The 21,639-nt window shown below is 34.8% G+C and overlaps 1 non-coding gene and 1 pseudogene across 1 annotated transcript; one reads left to right on the forward strand and one right to left on the reverse strand.

The window, feature by feature from the left end:
- The window catches only part of LOC119056070 (60S ribosomal protein L12-like), a 76,757-nt pseudogene that overhangs the window by 36,213 nt on the left and 18,905 nt on the right, over positions 1-21,639 (reverse strand).
- Positions 51-214, forward strand: LOC119056078 (U1 spliceosomal RNA). The gene has a single exon (XR_005083816.2). It is a non-coding gene; the product is annotated as a U1 spliceosomal RNA (small nuclear RNA).

Raw genomic sequence — 21,639 nt, forward strand, 5'->3', positions numbered from 1 at the left:
TTCTACTTCAAATTTTATTAATGTTTCAGATTCTTAAAGAATAGCTTTTAATACATACCTGGCAGGAGAGATATCATGATCATAAAGGTGGGTTTCCCAGGGAGAGGCTGACCCACTGCCCTCCAGGTTTGCTGACGTCTCTGATTTTCCCAAATGTTGGGAAATCGAGTGCATAATTTGTGGGAGTAGGTGGCTGTGTTAGCACTCTCCCCTGAAAAATAAAATAAAATAATATATTTTAATTAGGTCATTCATTATTCTTTAATTTGTGCATTTTGATTTTACTCATTCTTTTATAATTTCAAAATTATAAATATATCCTGGAAGTTCAAGTTTTAAACACATTTTATTTAAAAAATCTTAGTTACATTGCTACACTGATCCATCGTAATGAAAAGACATCAAATTTTCATAAGTAGAGGTCGTGACAGATATTTCCAAATTTATTTTATATAGTTATATAAATAGAGTTTATCAAATTAAACATTTATTTGGAAATGAAACATTACTATTTTGGATGATACTTCAAATTTTCAAGCAAAGTGTATTTTCCACTTCTGTGAATGTTTTCTGGAGAAGTTTCCATTATGACCCTCTCTTAAGCTTCTCTTTTTGGTTCTTAAATAACTATCTTTAAATTTTATTCAGTCGCAAGGAACCACTTGTCATCCTGTCAGGTTTGAGATTAGTAATTGAAATTATTTGCTACTATTTTAATGTTAATGTAAAATAAAAATATTAACACTGTTTTCATTCCTTTATTAGATGTAGAAAAAGTTAAACTATGAGAGAGTCAGCTGAGGGTGTAAAACAGAAAATTAAAAGAGAATAAGAGAAAACTTGCATAATATTCTCTAGATAACTCAATAATTAGAACATAGCTATTCTAAGAGACATTTTCTGATTAATAAGTAAGAGGTAGAAGTGGCATGAACATAAGTTTTTTACGTGTTTAAATGATTAATTGAAGAATCATGGAGATCAATAATTATGGAAGTAATTACCTAAAAATTGCATAACGTGTAGTATGTTTCTCAGTAGAAAACAATTATAATATCCAAATAAATGCTTGTATTTTATTAATGACATATATGCACATGTATATGTATATGTGTGTGTGTCATTATAACTGTAGAGTATATATGTACATATATATATATACACATATATTCTAGAGTTTGTTAGTTGATCTTGTAGCTTATATGATCTTTATATTTGTTAGTTAACTGATATACAAAAGTAAATAGAATTTTGAATCTAATATAAAGGAGACTGAAAATGATAAGCTAGATGTAAAAATGAACAGTGTTTTAAGTTTCAGTGCTTGTCATTCACACAGTCATATGAGAAACAAACAAGTTTTCTGTAGTCTTATTTCCCCTATTGGGCCTTGTGATTGGATATGCTTTTGCTTGTGTTTCCCAGTTTCTATGGGCCACCTTGGGGAATTAAAAGCAATACGAGAAGTGTTACTGGGGAAGGGGGACATAATTTACAAGTGAAATTTGGATAGTGTTCTGGACCAAGTGAGATAATCTTAGAAGCAGTAGAAAGACTAAAATTCCCTTATTTCTACACTGCAAAACAGAATAGCGGTTAGAAAAACTTTAAATTGTGAGAGAGTAAATTTTAACTCTACTATTTAATAGCAATGGCGCATAGTGAAAAGATCATGTGGTTTAAGGTTACTTAAGTATTCTAGACATTGTTTATTATTTTGGTTCTAAAATGGGCAGATAATAATATGTATTTTATGGTGTTGTTGGGTAGAAAAAATGATAAAATACTTTAGCATTCTGGTATATATTAAATAAAATAAGATTTAACCATAATTGTATATATGATAATTTATAAAAATACCAGACAAAAAACCTATAAGAATGCCATGCTTATTATTTCTTTACATATATATTTAATAAGAACACAACTATTAAAGCAAATATCTAAGGACTTTCAGATTATATTCACCTTTCATATAAACTCATAATTGTGCTTTGGTGTTTTCTTACTTGGTAACATATATCACTTTACATATTTACTCTTGTCCCAGCCCGGCATTCTTAGAAATTCGTCATATAATGTGTAGTTCACCAAACCTGAGTGGTCAGCTTGTTTCTTTCAGTATTCCGTCAGGATCTACCGGGCAGAAAACAGTGACTTCTAACCTTACGTTTGAATCCAGCAAAATAAACAAATTCTCACTCTTTAGTTTTCATGTTATAGAAGGACAATTTTCTTGACTAAAATCTCCCAATCACACACACACACACACAAATGTATTTACAGGGGTCTACTTAATTCTTTAACTCCAAATTAACAAATTATTTCTGTATATAAAATTTATTTATTAGAATCAACTTAAGAACTTTTAGGAATTTGCTCACCTCAAAAAGTTAGATAAAACAATGTGTAATTATCTTAATATAACTGATTTGTCCACATTCAAAAGCAATTATGTAAAAAACTCTGAATACTACAATTTGCTTAGAATGTAATGTCTATAATATGCAATAAGGATAATCAGAGGGGTTTTGTTTGTTTATTTTTTTCCCTGAAGAACTCTGGTTTGCCATTTCTCCTGCCCAATCTTTCTCTCTTTTGTATGTATCATTTCTACTTGCAAAAGGGAAGTACAGAGGATTTTTATGGGTTCCAAACTCACATTTAGGGCTTGTCTACTAAACAGTGCACTACTACAGCAGAGATGCAATCCAGACCCTTGTGGCCTTGAACTTTCATATATAGAGCATCTTGGTGTGATGCATTAACCTGCGCGTTAAAATCAGTGGTTCTAGTTACAAATGGGGCCCAGACACTCTCACCTGATTTTGAACAAATTAATTCAGCGCTCCAGAAATCCACACTTGTGAATGGAAGTGGCACAACTGTCCAGGCAGCGGCAGAGAAAAATCAAAGTCTGGAAGGGAGTCTCGCATCACAGCGACGTGAGCGGGGATGTTCCGCGTCCTGTCTGGGAAAACGTTAATCAAACACTGGGCAGGACGTGGTTCCAGAATAAGGATATTTGAATCCTGTCCTGTAGGTCCTTCTAGTGCTTTAAAATTTATGAAGCAAGACATAAAGTAATGGAACATTCATTTTGTAGTGATGTACAAAGTAATTTGAGGCTGAATAGAGAAAAAAGCACAATAGAAGACATCTGGAAATGACAGTTGGATTGAACATATGTGTTTATCTCCATTCCCCCATAAGACTCACAAAAATAACAATAAAGTTATAAAATAAAAAGAGACAAACTTAAAGAACAAACAAATAACAGCAACAATATGTGTAAGAGTGGAAAGAGAATAGAGAAGATATAACTAATTAAGAAAATCCATGAATGTTTAAACCTTCATGAAATAATCCTGGAAGAAGTCGATTTGTATAAGTAAACTCCAGAAAGGTTCATGAATAGCAAGCAGGCAGCTATCATCACAGACAGTGGGGGAGTGTAAGTGAGGGAGAAAAACAAGTATTATTTTGAACTATGCTTAAGAGGAAGATAAACATTTCTATCAACATGAAGAAAAATATGATCACTCTTTAAAGGGAGGGGGGCAATTACAGCCTTGTTCCTTGGAGTATGTGAAACATGTGAAACATGAAAAGAGAAAAACCACACACAGATGTAGGGTATGGTACCTTACATAAATAAGCATAGTCAGAGAAATATATCAACTAAATGGTGAAAACTCCAAGTCCCAGTTCAATTTCCCCACCAAGCTCAAAGCATTCATTAAGGATGAAGCATTCCTGTCAGAAGATTAAAATATCCTCTGCAGAAGGAAATACTATTTAACATTATAATTCAGAAGTTTATTACAAAACATGCATCTAAAATATTGTTAAAAAACTATTGTTAAGGAGATAAACTACTTTGTCACATAATAATAGGAAATTTACTTGATATATGTATATTTCATTATTGAAAAGGAAATATGCATATCTAAATTTTCAAACTCTAAGATATGATAATAACAATAGAAGTTGAAGAAGGAATTCAAGAGTAATAATTTCCATATTTAATACACTTTTCTGTACCAGGCATTCTGCTATGTGCTGTACATGAATTACCTTATTAAATCATCCCTCTAGAACTCTGTGTAAGTGTGAAATTCAATAGGAGTTTTGCCAGGAATAGAGTGGGAAATTCCAATTCAAAAAGGAAAATTTATTACCTTATATAGCAAAGGCTCTAGAGGTCAGGCACCCTAAGGTTGCTCAATTCAGGATGGAACTGTCATCAGGAATGCAGGATTTTTTTTCTGACTTGCCATCCTCAACCTAATAACTTTATTCTCAGACTCTCTCCTTTCATGAGAGTAAAATGGCTACAACTGTGTGTGTAAACATAAGAAAATGCAGTGCAAACAGTGGGTCAGATTTATTGTGTGTAATGAGCAAAGCTTCCCCAGAATTTTTCAGCAGACTTCTCCAAATATAAATGGATATAAATAAATACAAATATAAATAAGAATAAAATATAATTTTATTTCTGGGGAAGTCTTATAACCTTTTCTACCTCCAGCTGGCAAGGAGAATGAAATTTTTATAATTCCCTTAGGCTAACCACAATATAACAGTGTCACATGAGGGAGAATTAAACAAAATGAATAAAATTAATAGGGGGATTGAAAATGAGGTAGGCAACCACTTAAGTTTCCTATAGATATTATCTTTACTTTAATAAAATCAAGCTGAAGATTAAAGAAGTGGTAAAATCAGCATTATAGAAACGGGAATTTTTCAGAGGATAAGTTCACTGAGGAATAGTAGGGTTAAATATATTTAGTAGCTGGTTAGTATAAGCCAATAACCAAAAATGGGTTAGAAAGAAAGAAGAAATTTCCTTTGACTTAAGAAGGCAGTATCAGAATGACTATCATTACTTTCTTCTCTGGACCAGACCTGTAAGACAGAGACATAGCTCATTTTCTAAAAGCCTCCACCCCCACCTTTTAATTTTATTTTTCTAATTTAAGCAAAAAATTCTAGAGCATATTACAGGACAAGAGTAATGGAACAAAAGAAATCAAGTAACCACAGGGAAAATTATTTTAATAAGTTACTAATAGAGGGTAATGAGAACACTCACTGAAAGGTTGATCTTCGGCAACAGGAAATCTTTACAATGTTTAGGATGAATAAAAATGTACGTATATACCTGTCAAAGTTGGAAAATTATTAAGGGGAATATGCAGGCTTTGTTAGTTCCCAATATTTTAGTTCACATCCTCAATTTTAATATTTACATTATGGTATATATCTTTTTTATCCTTCACATGTTTCTCCTCAGATACTGCCTGTTAATTTTCAAGTTCCCTATAATAATTAAAATAATGCTTTGGGAAAAGATTCATACCAGAAATTATTATACACTAACATAACTTTGGAAAATACATTCATTATAATGAAAATGTGAACTAAAACAAATCTTTAGTGTTTGAGTAGCACCCCAAGTTCAATCTGTTAAACTGTGTAAGAAAGGTGACACTCTCATATGAAAAAATATAGAAGTTTACATTGAGAAGTCAGAGTGCTATTGTACTTTAATCAGGCACATCATCTAAATGGAAATGAGAGAACTGTTTCTTTAGAATTTGGAGGCTGATCTGAACCATAGCAGTTAGAAAATAACAGTGAATCTAACAGAGCTAAATAACTTTCCTTTAAAATAAATCCATCTCTAACAAAATGAAAAGAATAATTAAATCCAAGGATGACGTATTTCTTGATCTCCATGGGTATACACATTCAATATCTTCAAAAAATAAATAAACCTGCCTAAAATAAAAATGTTATTTTAAATATTTTTAGCTATTATTCTTTATAAAATATAAATTGTGACCAATATTTTCTACTACCACCAATGAATCTGATTTTACTCTTTTTCTTTGACAGGAGTGGAAGACATCAGAACGGGTTGTCTGCCCTCCCGAAGCGTAGCCTAATACACACACAGACCTGGGGTAATGAACTCTCCAGGAAACATAAACTTGCAGGTCCACTCATGTGCAATTATTTTTCAGAAATAATACTTTCTAAATCTAGGCATAAAATAGATCTTCACAGGAAATTCTTATTTATAATAAATAATCCAAATTACAATTGTAAACAGTCCACTGGGCAAATCAGCTTGAAACACTTGATGTGCTATTTGCAAGTTTCTATAACAAAAACTATATCTACCCCAAATGCATTAATATGCACTTACCTTTACATTTCAAAAAACTTGAATGGGATTTCCCACCCAAGGTAGATAAATCTTACACTCTTACAACAACAAAAAAAATCAGAAACTGTGGGGGTTTCAAAAATATAATTCTCTAACTTTATATAGTGTTAATAACTTGTCTTCCTGCACTTCATCACATATCACATATCTAAGATATATTATCAAGTTGATCATTTGCTTAATTTAAGAGAGAATGTTTTTATTTTTATGAAAATACCTTGAGAATACAATTACAATAAAGAAAATAAGCGTATGTGCCTTTAACATTCCTCACTTGAGTGCATATTTTCTATTCTTAAAATTAAGAGTCAATAATTTTGAGGAAAATTATAAACATAGATCCTGAAGAATACTGATTGTCATTAAATAACATGTTTGGCACACATTCCTTAAATAATTTCTTCTAATAAAGAATTTATATTATGGCAAATTTTAGCCCAGTCTCACATTTAAGAAGGAGTCATTGGTTTCAGTAGTTTCAATAATCTTATATATTTTATTATATTGTGCAAACCATCTTAAGTAACTTGATAAAGTTACCGCAAAAAGAAATAGCAGGAAGTGGGAAACATTTTAATTTCTGTGGCTCAGTGTTGTGAAACAAAGTTACAAAAGACCTTAATCATTTCCAATATATGTCAGCATGACTGCAAGTGAATTCTTAATTTGGAAAATCAAATTTTTGTGTTCATTTACTTAAGTTTCTATAAATGTGATTTAATTTTATTATTCAGATGTTTTCTTTCAATTACAGCTGGCATGCAATATTATGTTAATTACAGGTGTATGACATAGTGATTAGACATGTATATACCATACAAAGTGATCCCCCTGTTTGCTACTCATCTGACACCATATAGTTATTACAACATTAATGACTATATTCTTTATGCTGTGCTTTATATTTCCATGACTGTTGTTACAATGAGAAATTTGTACAGCTTAATTCTTTCACCCTTTCCCCAACCCTACTCTTATCTGGCAACCATAACTATGTTTTCTATATCTGTGAATTTGCTTCTGCTTTGTTTGTTCACTTATTTTGTTCTTTAAACTTCACATATAAATGAAATCATATGGTAGTTTATTTTTTCTGTCTAACTTATTTCACTCAACATAATACCAAGTCTATTCATGTTTTAATTTTGAATCAGTTAATGTGTAACATTTTTAAAATTTTCTCACCACTATATTAAAAATATCTATATTGTTTTGAAAAATATTTAGTTGGGTCCCCAGTTTGATTTAGCAGCAAGAAAACAATATTTTCTTTCTATAAACCATTATCCTCTAGCATTTTAACCATGTCTTTCTTAAGCTAGAATAAATTACTGTAAACGAAGGTTCAAATATGTTCATGCTTGCACTGGACAGTGATGTTTTGATAACGCCTTACCGCTTCTGCATAGGGTACTTCATGGACTTCATTCCTCCTGTAGCTCAGCCACTTTCCAGGGCCAGCAGGGGACAGCCAGCTGAAGTGAAAAAGTACTGAAACATGTGGGTTGCTTTTAAATGCCCAACCTGAAAGCTAGACATGTGGCAGATGCATGCATTTTATTTGAGAGAGCATGGCCTCAAGACCCCACCATCGACATAGCTGGCAGATGTAATCTAGCCACGCTCTCAAAAAATGAGACGGGAGTTGGTCGTTCAGTGGTTTCTGCCATGACCTCCAGACAAAATTTCAGGAACCCGGCTGATCACACAGGCCACAGCAATCATTCCTGTTTGCAAATTCCTGGTAAAGAAATATCTGGTAAACTGGATTTATTTTCTCGTATTCAACTCTATTTGATGTAATGCAATGTCACATCCCTTTCGTTTAAAATAAATATTGAATAGAAAAGCAAACAAAACAGAAACAAAGCAAAATCAGTGTACTTAGTAGTTTTGCCAAGATGGTTAAATCCCCAGGGAGCCCCAGGCCCTACAGGATGCCTCCAGGTAGAGAGTGTCTCCCTTTGCCAGAGCCTCCAAGTTACAAAATTCTGTCACAGAATTGACTTCCAAGTCACAAAATTCTTGACTGCTGGAAGATCTGAGTGTTTTAAATTAGACCACATAATTCCAACAAACATGAATATGAAAAAAAAAACCAGCCTAACACACTCTAGTGGTTCTTATTCTCCATTTTGATGATCCTTTTGGTGAGACGCATTCTTAGAGAGACACCCTAGGGTCCCTTAAAGACCCATCCTTGTTGGATAAGGTTAGAGTTTTATGCACATTTATATCTAATCATTTCTCTGGATTACTACCACTGTGCCTAAGTGGCTGGTCCTGCAAACAGTCTAAAATTTAACCACATATTAATAGTCTAGATAAACATACAGAAATGGGAGATATTTTTTTTATCTAAAATGAATATGCCCCCCTTCCTTGCTTGTGATCGCCTCACTGAATTGCTTGAAGACTAATGCGAGTGAACTTCATTCTGGACACTTTAAATACATTAGAGAAGTTCTAAATATGTCTTCTACGAAAAGAAGATTTGGGTAATAATCTGTGATATATTCTCCTTCAGGACAAGGGGTATGTATCTTCAACATAATGCCAAATTATCTATTCCTACTATTAGAACCATTTCATAAAAGCCGGGGTCTCTGAAATAGAAGCCTTTGTCAAGCTATAGGTCTATTGTATCTTTCCTTAGGGGAAAAATATTTCTAATCCCTTTAAGTTAGTATCACCAAAAAAAAAACGGGCCATAAAAAGTTTGAAATTAGAAATTTATCCAAAAGGCAACTCGTATTTCCCTCTATGCACAAAAGTACTAGTGATTTCTCTTCCAATAAATGCATGTTTTTCTTTCTTCAAAATGTTCCATGATACTTAACTTGGTTCCTGACTCTCATTCACATTTAGGGACCCAGAACATAGCATTCAGCACTTTCCATTCTATAACTGGTCTAACATTTTTTTTCTATCTTCTCATACTCTATAAGTTCCACATGGGAGCAGGCAGATACCTTGAATTTACAATAATTTTTGTGCTCAGTAAAGTGCCAGGCATGATATACATATACAATAAATATTTGATTAAATGAGTATATAAAAATTTCCCCACTAGTGAATTAAACAAATTAGTTAAAAGCTTAGGATTTTGTCATTATATACTGTCTCATTTTCCAAGTGCCTAAAGTAGGAATTAGCCCTTTCTAAACTGTATTACATGTTTATATGACAAGAAAAATAAATAATAAGGATGACAGATTTTTTTTCTATAAGAAACATTTCTCAATATATGAAACAACAGGATGAAACTCACAGCCTGGTTGGGAGACATGACCTGAATTTCCCTCAGTGCATCTTCAGAAATGGACAGTGAGTTCTATCACATTAATGGAGTATAAATTTTAGCTGAGTAAGTGCTCAAACATAGTGCACATTTAAAACAGGACACAGAAGTACAGATGGTGGACTTTAAATACATTTAGATATATCACACACAACATTTTTCTTGCATACTGTGGTCAGAAAACCATAATTAAGGCTTTAAAAAATCATTGTTGCAAGTACCCATTGAAACTCCATAAGTTAATTAGGAGGTAAATTAAGAACAAGCAAGGGAGAAATATGAAATCATAATGTTCACTTCATCCACAGACTCTATCATAATTTAATAACACTGGTTTACAGCAATCATGATTTCTCACAGTTTTGTCTGATCTTTATTTATTACTATAAGAATGCAGTTGATTGGTGTTAGCATGTAGCTATCTTGGTTTCCTTTTCATTTCCCTCCTACACAAAGGAGAGAGGAGGAAGAGGAAGAAAAATCAGAGAGGAAAGAGGAGAATGAGAAAAATAAAGAAAAAGACAGTATTGTATGATATGATGGTTAATTTTATTTGTCAAATTGGTTAACCCAGGGTAATCAGACATTTGATCAAGTACTTCATATGTTTCTGTGAAGGTATTTTTAGATGAGATTAACACTTAAATCAATAAACTTCGAATACAGCATATAACCCTCCATAACATGAGTGAACCATTTTCAATCTGTTAAAGGCCTTAGTGGAAAATGACCGGTCGCCCTGGGTGAAATGGAACTCAGCCAGCAGACAGCTTCTGGAATCCAGCCGCAGTTCTTTCCTCCATCTGCTGTCACCTAGGTAAATTTCCATAGGCTCCTGTGGGGAGGAACTGAAGAGGCTGTTAAAATATGCACTGACTGTTGGAAAAACCCGTCCATCTGGCAGTAAATAGATGTGAAAACTGACACAGTTATGGAAATTCAGTGAGGGATCATGACTCTTGGTGTGACCACGCTCATCCTCTTGCTCCTTCATTCTTGGTATTCTTTTAATGTAGATGTTAAACAGCATCCAGTTGGCTGCTAGGGGCCTACACCCTTTGCTTGTGGAAACACTGTACTGAGTTAAATATCTCTCTGTCTTCGGGTCATGAACCCAGGCTGGCATTCACTCCTATTATTTTGAGATGACCCCATTATCTCAGTGGTATTAACAATTCTACCTGGTACCTTTTTTTTCTGATTTACTTTCTGAATTGTGATCTGAACAGATAATATGAGCATCATCTATTTTGCTTAAGTATGCCACCAATACTGCACATTTTGTAAGTTTCCAATAATGAAAAATAAAAAGATATGCAAAAGTATATATACTTTTTTGCTTAATTTAATGGTACATATGATAATGTAATTCTAAATTTGGAACATATCTATCCTCTTTTTTAAAACAAACTTATATAACCTAAACTTAGATGTAAGCTTACATTTTAAGAATACATTACAATAGACATTAGAAAAATAAAACATATAAATCAATACCAACAAGCATATAGCCTTTAAAGAGCATATATTAAAAATTAAAGGTGCTTTAATATTAGATTTTATGGATTCTAACAAAGGGTAAAATATTTCATTACAGCTGCTTGAATTTAAAAATATTTTAAAAAGATAAATGGTATTTCAAAACACCAAACTTTATATAGCTGCATATAGATAATATAGATCTTCTTATTTATAACAGTCACACTATCACTTCCTAATATTATTTAATATTATCTAACATATTATGTTGGTTAATAGGCTGTTGCCCACACAAAGAAGATAATTAAATGAATTTTTACTGTAACAGCTAGATGGGAAAACATTGAACTTCAACTCTTTAAATTCTATCATAAAACAAATAAAATTATAATCAATTGTAGTTCTTAACTTAAAAGCTAAAACTATAAAACCCCTAGGGGATGAAAGAAAGAAGACATGAGAAAACCTTCATGACTCTGATTTGGGCAAGTTTTCTTATAATGTTATTTATAGTTATCATGGACTCCAAAATCATCAAGTCCCACAGGTACTGAATATGTGAACAAATCACTTGCAAATGCACTTGATCACAATAATAAATGAGATTGATAATAATCATGTTGTTACTGCCTAGCAGGGGCTAACTTAGACCAAATTATTGCCGTCACAATGGTGAGTGATCCGGGTTTGAGATGTTATCCTGAGAGACTGCTTTTAGGAACACTCCTGGAATCAACTGTCTTGGTCTGTGTTCCCCAGCAAATAGATATCCAAGCAAAAGTTTGTACACTGACAGTCCCTTAGGAATCAGAATTTCAAGGAAAGGAATGGAGGGGAAAATGCAAATTAGGGAAGGGAGGTGGAGAAGCTAATACTTGGTGAATGACTGAGTTTTTCTGGATGTTTTACCAGTGTTCCCTATTCCCATTTCTTAAGTGTTTATGCTGTAGGGAATTAACTCTTCTGCATTTTTGGTTGTACCAATATGAGCAGATCTTATGGTATCTCAAATCTACAGAGAAGCCCCAGTGAGAGAGCCAGGAGTTATGGGCTGTGGTCATAAAGCAGGACCATTTTGGATGGTGCTGATGGTAGACAGAGTCCAGATGGATGTGGCGTAGCTGAGACTGAACAAATGAGATCTCATGGACTTGAACTGGGCACAAGAAATACCTGGGACAGGTAGACTGTGAACATTCTCAATTTTGTCTTTGCTACAGTCACCAGTCTACTCTTTCCATTCTTAAATTTCCTATGGACTTCTAGGTGATATTTATGCCAATGTGATTATATTATGTACTGTGTGCTTTATATAAAAACACATGTTTATGTTTATAAACATATGTATAGGTTTCCATGTATATATTGTATATATATATATATATATATGTAGATTTATATGTCATTTATATATATAAATGGCACACACACACATATTTTCTGCCTTGCAGTTCATTGGTTTCTTTGGGGTTCTTTTCAATTTCTGAGCCCCAAATTCTGAACTCCAAGAACTAATTGCTGCTATCTATACAGCAGATAAGATATAACATTTAAAAAGTCCCAGAGTATTCAAACATGACTATATTTAAGGATTAAAAATTTTATGAATTTTCTATTTATTAAAAAATATTTTTTAATTTTATTTAAAAAGCAAGTATTATTTTTATAATTTAAAAAGTATTATATAAAGAGCATTAAAATAAAATGTGTTTATTCAATTTTGCTAAATTGAAAACAACAAAAATATGGTAGAATTATATTTTGATATTTCTAATCAACCTCACATTTAATAAATAAAAGTATAACTTTTATCTATAGGTTTAGCTGTTTATAATTATATAATAATGTTAATATCCCCTAGCATTCTAAGATGATTCTGCCATATACATACTTTATTCATATTTTTCTATTTTTGATATATTGCCTTCATTCATGCTATACTAATATATTTATTTTGTGAATCACAATACGTGCATCAATTCAATAAATAGTTGTTTTCATCTATAATTAAATTGAATTCAGGTAATTTGTTTCTTTTTATCTATATTAAACCATACTGTAGATATTGTTAAAACTTTGATGTCTACTGAATAAAAGAGATATTGAAATTACCTAAATTGAATAAAATACTCTGAAATTTCAAAGGTATTCCAGAATATTTTATATTTTAAAATGTAAAACACACTATTTCAATATTTAAATGGAAAATAAAGCTCTTTAAGCCAAATGTTATGAAGATAGTTGAGACCACTGTCAGTTGTCATTATTCTTCCTAAAATTAGACATCATGCTCATAATGTACATGCTTATTTTGAAGTTTCCCAAACATAAGAAAATATTCTACAAATTATGATTATTTTTCTTTCTACTGGAAAAACCATCATGAAAATATATCTTATGGATTTTTAAAAATATATTTAAAATATATCCTCTATTTTTTCACCATTTTCTTTGTTTCTTCCTTTGTTTCTTTGCATATAAATTTAAAAAAAAATCAGACTTCAATCACCAAGATTTGTTTCTAAAAAGGATGCCTCTTACTTGACATTCAAGACAAATGTCTTCTAGTTTTGAATATTTTATAGAAGACCTTACTAAAAGGTCTAGTTCTCAACCTAAATATATGACTTTGATTTAAAGCTCAAATTATCATTTTCTTTTGAAAATATGATTCTACCTGGGAATATTTACCTGAAATATGATTGATGAGATAGATCTTAAAAGTATTATCTTGATTCTACAAGATAAATATTTCAAATAAAATTATAAATGATTAATGTCAAAACTAGATTATTTAAAAAAGATTACTTAAGCCTAAAATGTATTTTTTCCCAAACATTTGGCTGTTTTTCTTTATTATTTCCCTTCAAAATAGGGGAAAATGCAAATCTAAAATAAAGCTTTATAAAATAAGTAATGTTTTTACTTGTGAAAAAATAGCACTTATAGTATTTATTTAAAAATCACTATGCCATACAGTATGCTAGTTAAGCTGTCTAGTTTTTATTACTTCATCTTCCCAGGAATTCTCAGAAATAATTTGTATTACCATTTAAAAAATTATTTGAGAATAACTTACCACCCATCTCATTGCCAAAAATTGTCAAAGCCTCAACGCAACAGTGCTTCCTGGCCTCACAATGGAATGGATTGTGAAAAAATCAAGTTTTATAAGTCAATAAAATGTTCATGTTGAGTAGACACATCTGTATTAATTTGAAATATAAGGGAAAGGAGATTTGGAGATAGAAATCTGAGAGTTATCAGACTAAAGATTATCCCTGCAAGGCTGTGTCATCCCAAGGGAGAGCACACACACACCAGTGAATGACTCACCAGGTCAAAAAGAGAGAGAGAGAGAAGGTACTCCTTGAGGCTGTGAGCCACATGGCTACTGAAGTACTGTGGCCCATAGAGAGAATGGGCCAGTACACCAGCTGCAGGTAGGTCCCCAAATAGCCAGCTATGAGCAAAAGAAAGTTTCTTTGTTCCCCTGGGACTATATTAGTTTTAGGTATGGGACAGATCAGGACTTTTTCAAAAATGACCAATCAACTTCTCAAACTTCCTCCTGCTTCAGGAATTCCAACCACCCCCTTCTCACCCCAGGGCTAAACTGACCAACCTCTCTAGTCCAGAAACTCACCTAGTCACCATTTTGACTTCTACGGTGTATATGCTGGCTTTTCCCTGGTCCCACCCCAGTCTGGTACCAGAGTGGTGGGAGAAGGACTGTTCTTGTGCTTAATGTTAAGAACTTCTCCATGCTGCCATTTTGGTGTGGAGGAGACTCCCTGGGCCCCCACTGGCCATCCACCAGTAACATCATCACAAGGGGTTCTGGAAATAAAATGTTGATCATGCCATCATCTTTAGTTCTGGAATTTATACTAGAACTAAGTAGGGGTTAACTCTGAGTCCTACCTCCGTCATTTACCATATGCACAGTGATATTTCATGGTGTTTCTATGATAATTATTTTATAGAAAGGTAAGATGTGAAAAAAACAGCAGAGATTTAAATAATTATTTAGTTTGCTACATTTTCTAAGCTGTACTTTAAATCCCCACAGCTATTCTCTAATTACCACCCTGTACCTCTCAATCCCTTCTCCTTTTTCATCCAGTACTTCAAATTCCTCCCCCCGCCCCCGGCAACCATCAGTCTGCTCTCTGAATCACTGACTGTGTTTCAATATTGTCTGTTTGTATATATTGTTCTTTAGATTTCACAATTAGGGGAAGTCATATGCTATTTTTATTATTAATTTTCACTGTTGTACGCTCAGTGATGTTTTATTAGTAGTAACTAGAAATGCACTAGCATTTTTAAAAAATATTTTATTTATTTATCTTTAGAGGGGAAGGGAAGGAGAGAGGGAGAGAAACATCAATGTATGGTTGCCTTTTGTGCGTCCCCTGCTGGGAACTGGCCTGCAGGGAACTGGTCTGCAACCCAGGCTTGTGCCCTCACTGGGAATCGAACTTCGATTGTCTGGATCACAGGCCCTCGCTCAATCCACTGAGTTACACCAGCCAGGGCTTACTTTTTCTCTTTCTCTCTTTCTTTTATTATTTATTTATTTTTTATTTCTTATTTTTAAAAATTTTTAAAATTAATTTTATTTAGTTATTTTTCAAGTACAGTTTTTTTGTCTATTTCTCCCACCCCAGCTTCCCCTGCCCCTTGCTCCCCACCTCCCTCCCATTTCCACCCCCCTTAGTTCTCTCCCTGTGTCCTTCCTATTTGTTCCTCCAAATCCCTCCCCCTTTTTCCCCTTAACTTCCCTTCCCTCTCCCCTCTGGTCACTGTCCCCTTGTTCTCTATTTCAGTGTCTTTGTTTTTATTCTATTTGCTTGTTTGTTTTGTTATTTAGCTTCCTGTTAAAGGTGAGATCATATGGTATTTGTCTTTCAGGACCTGGCCTATTTCACTCAGCACAGTGCTTTCCAGTTCCATCCATGTTGTTGCAAAAGGTAGTAGCTCCTTATTTCTTTCTGCTGCATAGAATTCCATTGTGTATATGTACCACAATTTTTTGATCCATTCATTTACTGATGGGCACCTAGGTTGCTTCCAACTCTTGGCTATTGTAAATTGTGCTGCTATGAACATTGTGGTGCATAGGTTCTTTGAAATTGATGTTTTAGGATTCTTAGGATATAATCCTAGCAGTGGAATTGCTGGGTCAAAAGACAGGTCGATTTTTATTTTTCTGAGAAAATTCCATACTGTTTTCCATAATGGTTGTACCAGTCTGCAATCCCACCAACAGTGAACTAAGGACCCCTTTTCCCCACACCCTCTCCAACATTTGTTGTTTGTTGCTTTGTTTATTATAGCCATCCTGACTGGTGTAAAGTGGTATCTCATTGTGGTTTTAATTTGCATCTCTCTGATAGCTAACGATATTGAGCATCTCTTCATGTGACTCTGGATGTTCTGTATGTCCTCCTTGGAGAAGTGTTTGTTCAAGTCCTTTTCCCTTTTTTTAATTGGGTTGGGTGTCTTCTTAAAGTGGAGTCGTGTAAGTTCTTTGTATATTTTGGAGATTAAACCTTTGTCTGAGGTATCATTGGCAAATATGTTTTCCCATACAGTTGGTTGTCTTTTTAATTTAATACTGTTTTCTTTAACCATGCAGAAGCTTTTTATTTTGATGAGATCCCATTTGTTTATTCTTTTCTTTATATTCCTTGCTCTAGGGGACATACCAGTAAAAAAGTTGCTGCATGAAATACCTGAGATTTTCTTGCCGATGTTCTCCTCTAGGACTTTAATGGTATCACGGCTTATATTTAAGTCTTTTATACTCTTGAATTTATTTTGGTATATGGTGTAATTTGGTGCTCAAGTTTCATTTTTTTGCATGTAGCTGTCCAGTTCTCCCAGCACCATTTGTTGAAGAGGCTACCTTTACTCCATTTTATGTTACTGCCCCCTTTGTCGAATATTAATTGACTGTAGAGAGTTGGGTTGATTTCTGGGCTCTCTGTTCTGTTCCATTGGTCTATGTGCCTGTTTTTATGCCGGTACCAGGCTGTTTTGATTATAGTGGCTTTGTAATACAGTTTGATATCAGGTATTGTGATCCCTCCTACTTTGTTCTTCTTTCTCAAAAGTGCAGCTGCTATTCTGGATTGTTTATGGTTCCATATAAATTTTTGAAGTGTTTGTTCTAAGGCTGTGAAATATGCCATTGGTACTTTAATAGGTATTGCATTGAATCTGTATATTGCTTTTGGGTAGTATGGACATTTTGATGATGTTAATTCTTCCAATCCATGAACACAGTATATGTTTCCATTTGTTTGTGTCTTCCTTGATTTCTTTCTTCAGGGCTGTGTAGTTTTCTGCATACAGGTTTTTTACCTCCTTAGTCAGGTTTATTCCCAAATATTTTATTTTTCTTTTTGCTATGTGGAATGGGATTTTTTCCTTGATTTCTGCTTCTGCTGATTCATCGTTGGTATACAAAAATGCCTTTGATTTCTGGATATTGACTTTGTAACCAGCTGTTTTGCCCAAGTCATTAATTAGTTCGAGCAGTTTTGGGGTAGAGTCTATAGGATTTTCCATGTACACTATCATGTCATCTGCAAACAGTGACAGTTTTGCTTCCTCCTTTCCTATTTGGATGCCTTTTATTTCCTTTTCTTGCCTGATCGCTGTGGCTAAAAATTCCAATACTATATTGAATAAAGTGGTGAAAGTGGACATCCTTGTCTTGTTCCTGATCTTAGTGGAAAACCTTTTAGTTTTTGCCCATCGAGTATGATATCGGCTGTAGGTCTCTCATATATGGCCTTTATTATGTTGAGGAATGCTCCCTCTATTCCCACTTTGCTGAGTGTTTTTATCATAAATGGGTGTTGTGCCTTATCAAAAGCTTTTTCCGCATCTATTGATATGGTTATGTGTCTTTGATTTTGTTTATGTGATGTATTACATTTACTGATTTGCGAATATTAAACCACCCCTGCATACCTGGGATGAATCCCACTTGGTCTTGGTGTATGATCTTTTTGATATTTTGTTGGATGTGATTTGCCAATATTTTGTTGAGGATTTTAGCATCTATGTTCATCAGCGATATTGGCCTGAAGTTTTCTTTCTTTGTTGTGTCTCTATCTAGTTTTGGAATTAGCATGATGCTGGCTTCATAAAAAGAATTTGGGAGTTTTCCATCCTTCTGGATTTTTTGGAATAGTCTATAGAGAATAGGGGTTAGCTCTTCCTTAAATGCTTTGTAGAATTCTCCTGTGAAACCATCTGGTCCAGGGCTTTTGTGTGATGGGAGTTTTTTGATTACTGCTTCAATTTCTTTTGCTGTTATTGGTGTATTTAGATTTTCTGCTTCTTTTTCACTGAATTTTGGAAGATTGTATTTTTCTAGAAATGTGTCCATTTCCCCTAGGTTTTCAAATTTCTTGGCATACAGTTCTTCATAGTAATTTCTTACAATCCCTTCTATTTCTGTGGTATCAGTTGTAATCTCTCCTCTTTCATTTCTGATTGTGTTTATTTGTGTCCTCTCTCTTCTTTTCTTGATGAGCCTACTTAAAGGCTTGTCTATTTTGTTTATCTTCTCAAAGAACCAACTCCTGGATTCATTGATCCTTAGAATTGTGCTTTTAGTTTCTATGTCATTTAATTCTGCTCTAATCTTGGTTATTTCCTTCCTTCTGCTTGCTCTGGGCTGTCTTTGTTATTGTTCCTCGAGTTCTTGCAGGTGTAGGATTAGGTTGTTTGTTTGAAATGTTTCTATCTTCTTTAGGTAGGCCTGTATTGCTATAAACTTCCCTCTCAGGACTGCCTTCCCTGTGTCCCATAAGTTTTGGGTTGTTGTGAGATCATTTTCATTTTTTCCAGAAACTTTTTGATTTCTTCCCTAATTTCATTCTTGACCCTTTCGTTGTTTAAAAGCATACCATTCAGTCTCCATGATTTTGGGTACTTTGGGTTGTTTTCTTTGAGGTTGGTTTCCAATTTCAGTCCCTTCTTGTCAGAGAAGATGCTTGGTATGATTTCAATTTTCTTGAATTTTGGGGGGCTCATTTTGTGTCCTATCATGTGGTCTATCTTTGAAAATGTTCCATGTGCATTTGAAAAGAATGTGTATTTAGCTTCTTCGGGATGAAGGGCTCTCTCTCTCTCTCTCTCTATATATATATATATATATCAGTTAAGTCCATTTTATCTAAGGCCTTGTTTAATGCCACAATATCTTTGTTGATAATTTGTTTGGAAGATCTGTCCATTTTTGACAATGGGGTGTTAAAATCCCCTACTATAATTGTGTTGCTGTCAATATCTTTCTTGAAGTCCTCTAAGATTTTCTTGATATATTTGGGTGCCCCTATGTTTGGTGCATATATGTTTACAATGTTAATGTCTTCTTGGTGGATTCTTCCCTTGAGTAGTATGAAGTTACCTTCTGGGTCTCTCTTTATGGCCCTTTTTTTGAAGTCTATTTTGTCCGATATGAGAATTGCTACCCCAGCTTTTTTTTCTTGTCCATTTGCTTGGAAAACTTGTTTCCAGCCTTTCACTTTTAGTCTGTGATGGTCTTTTGTCCTGAGGTGGGTCTCTTGTAGGCAGCATATGTGTGGGTCATGCTTTCTTATCCATTGAGCTATTCTGTGTCTTTTGATTGGAGCATTTAATCCATTTAGGTTTAAGGTTATTATCGATAGGTACTTATTCACTGCCATTTTTGTACCTGTGTTCCTCTCTGTCTCCCTCTTATCCTTTCTTCCCTTAAAGCAATCCTTTTAGTATTTCTTGTAGAGCTGGTTTGGTGGAGGCGTATTCTTTTAGGCTTCTTTTGTCTTGGAAGCTCTTTATTTGGCCTTCTATCTTGATTGAGAGCCTTGCTGGGTAAAGTAGCCTTGGTTGTAGGCCTCTGGTTCTCATTACTTGGAATATTTCTTGCCATTCTCTTCTTGCTTGGAGTGTTTCCATTGAGAAGTCAGTAGCTAACCTTATTGGGGCTCCCTTGTATGTTATTTCTTTTTTCTCCCTTGCTGCCTTTAAGATTCTCTCTTTGTCTTGGAATTTTGCCATTTTGATGATGATGTGTCTTGAAGTGGGCCTCCTTGGGTTCCTCTTGATTGGGACTCTCTGTGATTCCTGGATTTGTGTGACTTTTTCTGTTATCAAATTAGGGAAATTTTCTCTCAGTACTCGTTCAAATATGTTTTCTATCCCTTGTTCTTCTTCTTCTCCTTCTAGTTTTCCTATTATTTGAATATTATTACGTTTCATATTGTCTTGCATTTCTCTTAATCCCTCTTCATTCTTTTTGAGCCTCTTTTCATTTTCTCTCACAGAAATGAGATGCTTTCTACCTTGTCCTCCAACTCACTAATCCTATCCTCCGCTTCATCTATCTTACTTCTGAAACTTTCTACTGTGTTCTTCAATTCGGAAATTGTATTCTTCATTTCCTCTTGTCCCTTGCTGATAGTTTCCATTTCCTTTTTCATGTTGATGTAGTTTGCAGAGAGATCATTGTAGTTCCCCTGTAGTTTCTGGTAGTTCACTGTGAACTCTTTGAACTTCGTAATAATCAGTGCTTTGAATTCACTGTCTGATAGTTGATTAGCCTCTATTTCATCTAACATTCTTTCTGAAGTTTCTGCTTTTTTTTTTCATTTGGGGATTGTTTCTTTGTCTTCCCATTGTTTGAGACTCTTCTTGTTAGTCTCTGCTTCTAAAATTGATCTGTTCTGAAACCCTGGTTTTATGGTGTGAACTTCTGTGGTATGATACCTGTGAAGTTCAGTGGTGCAGACTCCTTGAAGTTTCTTGATGTTCTTCATCTCCACCTACTCTCACGCTGGTCCTCGCGCTGGTCCCTGCGTTGGTCTCCTACCACTGCTGAATGTCCTGGCCCTAGTAGCCACCTCCTCAAGCACCCAGGCCCATTACTACGGCAGCGGCACAGGGGCCAAGAATGTCCCAGCTTCCGTAGCTGACTCCTCTGCCACCGCCCAGGACTGTCACAGGGGTTTGGAGTGTCCTGGCTTCCATACCTGACTCCACAGTGTCCAGTCACATCCCTATGGCAGCGGCACAGGGGCTATGAATGTCCCGGCTCCCGTAGCTGGCTCCTCGGCGCCCAGTCCCGTCTCTATGGCAGCGTCACAGGGGCCTCTGGTGTCCCAGCTCCTGCAACTGACTCTTCTGTTGCCCAGGCCGGTAGCTATGGCATTGGCACAGGGGCCAAGACAGTGTCCCAGCTCCAGTTCCTGACTCCTCTGTTGCCCAGGACCATCACAGGGGCTTGGAGTGTCCGGCTTCCGTACCTGACTCCCCTGCTCCCAGGCCTGTTGCTCTGGCGGCAGCACAGGGGCTCGTGTGTCCCAGCTCCAGTAGCTGACTCTGCCGCTTTCTGGTGTTTCAGCATCGGTCACAATCTTTGGTCTTTTAATTTCATAAATGCTGGGTAACCGATGGTTTATTGTGCTGTTTCTCTATAGATCTGCCAGGATTTTCACCCATGAGTACAGGAGCTAGCATCGGCTCCGTCCTACTCCATCGCCATCTTCCCAGCATCCCCAAACATAAACCCAGGGAAAGGGAGATCGCTTCTTTGCCCACCTCAGGAAGTACTGGC

Source organism: Artibeus jamaicensis, unplaced genomic scaffold (genome assembly GCF_021234435.1).
Source record: "Artibeus jamaicensis isolate MK-2021 breed Jamaican fruit bat unplaced genomic scaffold, CSHL_Jam_final scaffold_369, whole genome shotgun sequence".
Classification (NCBI taxonomy): Eukaryota; Metazoa; Chordata; class Mammalia; order Chiroptera; family Phyllostomidae; genus Artibeus; species Artibeus jamaicensis.